The 5,000-nt window shown below is 35.6% G+C and overlaps 1 protein-coding gene across 2 annotated transcripts in view; it reads right to left on the bottom strand.

Moving 5' to 3' along the window:
* Positions 1 to 5,000, bottom strand: part of Rab11 (RAS oncogene family member Rab11) — a 22,863-nt gene that overhangs the window by 16,871 nt on the left and 992 nt on the right. The gene's annotated exons all lie outside the window — the stretch shown is intronic.

Raw genomic sequence — 5,000 nt, 5'->3', positions numbered from 1 at the left:
ATCAATGTAGTAATATCTTGAAGACATGTAAAAAAAAAATCTTGTCAAATCCCTGACATTACATAAAAAAAAGAGCTAATGAATTGCAATATGAAAAAAATGGCACTCTATTTGAAACCGTTTATGTTCTATGCAACTTGCAAGCTTAGTTAATGGAGAAAACAAGTATCTATATCACAAATTCAATATAATCATAATATTCTTTTCTTGGTTAGTAATTTCTCTGAATTATTCTAGTTTTATTAGCATATTTAAAATGTAAAAAAAAAAAGAGTACCTGATATTGCAATAAACCAAAATATCCAAGACAGAAATAATAAATGAACGTTGCATTCCATTTGCATTCCACTGTAAGGGTAAGATCTAGTCTTTCCAGTGTTCTGTTTTAATATTTTGCACTCTTCAATATTACATTTACATGTTTTTGCAACTTTTCTCCTTATCCATAAAATATATGAGAAAAATGAAAAATAAATAAATAATATATATATACTTGCATATTATAATATTAATGGTAAATATAAAGAATTAACAGCAGACCTGCTTACTTTGCCAGAATGTGTTCAAAACCTAAAGTTGCACAGTAGAAGTTACCGCAAGACGTGTTATGAAAGCAATATTGTCAACACCTTGCTAACTCTCTCATTGCCCCATCCCCAAATATTTTGCAAATATTTGCTTATATCATGCATATATAAAAGTATTTTTCCTGCATAAGTGATAAGTATGGTATGCAAGGAAAATAAATGTCAGCAAAACAACTGTGAAATATAGTGTGTATAGGCAACAATACAAGGAAAAAACGAGTTTCAAACATGCATGAGAAAGTCAACAAAGTGAAGAGGCAACAGCGGCAAAGCACGGCTGTGCGGACCAACGATGTTTGAAATACAAAGGTGGCGTGAAAAGGCGGTATACCCATGGCTCCAACCACAGCCTTATTTTCTACTGCAAATAGCTGCAAACACCTGAACACATCCCTCCTCCCTCTGTTCCTGAACTTCAGCGAAGATTATAAACAAAGACTTGACACTTTATGATAGGTAGTAGGGTTCTACCAGATGTTACCATTAACTATAAGTTTATAAGTTTAATCCACTGATGTTACCACTATCTAAAAAGTTTAAAAGTTTAATCTACTCCAATTAGCCAATCACTCTAGTAAACATATGCATGGAAATTATCCTGCGCCCAACTGATGGAAATTACCGTGCCCAAATGACCATACCCATATCACAAGGAAAGGCAGTTGCTGATGAGCTGTTGTTCATCCAAGACAATCATTCAAATCTGATACTAAAATTTACAGAATAATCTAACTTGTGTCAAATTATGTCTGACTCACATAAGAGTTAATAAAGGGTTAAAATACTTTTCAGGTATTTTAAAAGATTTGAGTTTATTTCCTCCTCTTAACAAACTTAACTTGCGTAAGACAATAGTAAATTTCATACCTACAAAACTTTTTTTTTTATCATCTACCTTTTTCTAACACAATAATATATCACACGAATGAGAATCTTCCTCTAGAGAACAAGGAAATCCTACCAAATTTTATAGTTGCAGAAAACAAAAAAAATAAGTGATGACAGATATCATAAACCATCACAGCAGACACACTATTGTAATTTCTAATTTCCAATTTCAAGGTATTTTTGTCGTGTACCAGAAGAAAATGATCCAGAATACTGTAATCAATTTTACTGTCACAAAGCCATTACTACTTGGTTCATAAGATGTGCTAGACATTTTGTTTTTCTCGGGGGGGGGGGGGGGGGGGGGGGGGGGGGGGGGGGGGGGGGGGACTACAGGGGGGGTTAATCATCTATATCCTAAACAAAAATCACCAGCAATGCATACATACTAGCAGCATGATAACAGACCATCTGCTAAAAAAAGAAGATTCTAGTGCCCCTTGGACTATACTGCACAATTCTGTCTTTGTCCACACGCATCTTTCAGCTACAGGCTTTTGAATCAAACCCTCCACTTATGAGGCTATTGATGTAGCATTGAGGAATAATATGGGTCTCTAGATCTACCAATGAAAAATTACTTTATGGCCAAATAGTCCATGTACATCAATCAAGCATATTTAATAACACCAAGCTTCTACCTTGACATGAACCAAAAAATATTATAGATATAGATATTTCACCCCTTTAGAGCATAATAACACCCTCAAGTGGGTATTCGGATTTCTCCTTCACAAAGAATAACAAAACTCGTACAAGGACACGCCCGCCTGAAATTTGTGGACACCATGAAGGATCAAGTTAGCTGGCAACCAGGTCACATCATACCCTTTCCATTTATCAACCCAACCCTACCCCTTTCCTGCTCCCCCACTCAACTAATGATGTAATGTTATTTAGTGCCTAGCTGACTTTCATTACCAATCTGTACTTTGTAAATATCTATGTTACGTAACATGATCTGAAACTTTTCTTCTATGATATTTTCTGCACTGCCAAGATCAGCCAATTCCACATAGGGAAGACTTATGTTAAAAATCATCTGTTGGGCATTCACCTAACCTGAATAATAGAAGCTACTTATTCTAAGTGTGCATATGTGCCCTAAATACTGAGTAAACAAAGGCATCAACTTTATTTTTCTAATCATAAATGATGCTGCACACAAAATTGTCACAATCAAAGCTAATCAAAGTTCTGGACTGAATCCCACTTAATATTGATCATAACAGAGAAAAAATAAATATCCGTCACTAAAATTGGGGAGGCTGCTGATATCATGTAACACTGATAACACAATATGCAGTAAACATTTAACCAATCCAGCAATAAACAATATAGCAAACAACCAACACTCCTTATTACAAAACTTAAATTATTATGATAATATCTACAAAGCTCTATAAAAGATAAGATCACCAATGCATTACACTTCTATTTAAATGAATGGGACAATCTTACATAAGTTACATTACAAAATGACTTGTTCACAAATGGACTCTTCTCGAACTGTTAACAGCACTCTAGAAAAAAAAAACATACTTTACCCTGAAGCAAATGTCTAATCAGAAACGTTAAAATAACAGCTTTGCAGGATTAAAGGGCTTTGTGACTAAACTACCACTACCTTCAAATTCTGGTTAAAAGTTTCTATATGTGACAGATCACCAATATACCTGCAGCGGTAAATAAAGCACGAGTCTTGAATGCAAAAAGACATGACTACATTACATTAAAATCCTTCATTGGTTGGGGATATGATACCAAGACCAGGTTATAGGTATATGCAGATATGTGCTCTCTAATAAACTGGAAATCAAGTTAAATATCACGGTGTTATACGTATTACTTATAATCCTCAATAGTGTTTTAGCACTTGACCAAACAAGCTTCACTGAACTGTACTGATAATATTTCTTCTCTTCCATAGAAGTCACAGAAAAAAAAACAATAATTAAACGAAAAACTTGACTGAATTCAAACTTTCTTTCTGGCCTTACAATATCAAAAGAGAAATCCTGAACCACATCCCCGTACGTTCCTTCCTCCATTTTAAAGATGATGTCACTGAACCTGCTCAAGAATGTATATATACCAAATTCCTCAAAATCCTCTGTAGATTTTCAGATACTGGTGAGATGACTTAACAACACAAATCAAGGACTAAAAGGACTACATGGTGACAGTGATTTAATGCATGAACATGAGCTTAATATTGGACTTGGTGGGAGGGAAGTGACTCAGCTGTCTGCCATGACTGATGCAATGTATCTGCATTACACCACCTCATTGCAGGGATGCCTTGCCAAAGGGGTAATATTTCCTTCAACATTAAGTCCACACAACATGAAGAGGGTAAACAATCAACCAAAATTGGATCACTGTAGGATATGAAATATTTAGGAATGTGTAATAAGATGCAAATTTCCTAATGGTCTTTATTCCTAATCCCTTCCGAGACTGGTATCATCTCCCATTCACATTTCAGCGACAGGCTCACCTAGGCTTAAACCTCAAAACCCTCTCCCTCCGCCTGTCCTAATATCCTATCCTGTAACACAATGTCTGAAGCTTGCCACAAAGAAGCCCTTTGGTTCATAAACTCAACTACAATGACCCAGAGATAAATCACCAGCTTTTGAGAGCTGCAAAAATGTTTAAAAGACATTCACAGTGGCTTTCAAATGAGGACTTTTTCCTTGTGTCTATTTAAAATATTGTCAAAATCTACTCCAAAACTGTTTTAAGTCTCAATGGTATTCTAATGTCAAACCATCATCGTGGCTTCAGCATACCTATTCTGTTAACATAGTGCTTTGACTGGTTCCTCGTTTACCAATAAATTGCCAGGAATATCTACGCGCTTCATCTTGCCAGGATATGCCCTGTGCTTTGTTAGCCTTTGCCAGAGTGTCAAGAATGGGTAGATTAGTAGCGATTGTTTGGGTGTGGTGTGTAGACTAGCGTCTTTTAAATATTCAGCGTTATTACATATTCCAGCCCTCAGCAGTTAGTTCCTGAATGATGAACAGTAAAAAAATAAATGGAACATTCATGTAAGTTTATAAGCTCTCTCAGGGATCCTACTTTTCTCCATCTCGTCCTTTAAAACGAAGTTAAGAAACATCTCTGACAGCGTGTTTCTGGATAACGATAAGCCAACAGCGTAATCCTCCTCCATCACACAGCTTTAAGTCTATGATTCATCAGAATTCTTCATTCATTTCCAAAGAGGGAAGAGAAGAGAGATCAGATACTTCAGTGTAGGCATTGATGTACAAACAAAGATTTTGATATGTGGGTATTAAGGACATGATGCCAATTATATGATTGACAGGGCCCAAATTTGTAAAAGTTCTATAATACCTAGTCCTCTTCATAGGTACTTTACATTTAAATTACTATTGCATGAGTAATCAATGAAGATATCCTCTTTCTGATCAATTGCAGAGATAGAACAACAGCAGTTGCCTTGATTCCTCAACCAATTGAAAAATTACCACAAACAAGAATGTCCCAGATTAC

The sequence above is a fragment of the Penaeus japonicus genome, unplaced genomic scaffold (assembly GCF_977035675.1).
Source record: "Penaeus japonicus unplaced genomic scaffold, GWHDUDI00000001_assembly GWHDUDI00000004, whole genome shotgun sequence".
NCBI lineage: Eukaryota > Metazoa > Arthropoda > Malacostraca > Decapoda > Penaeidae > Penaeus > Penaeus japonicus.
The sequence above is the reverse complement of the archived record's forward strand: the minus strand, read 5'-3'. Positions and strand labels throughout refer to the sequence as shown.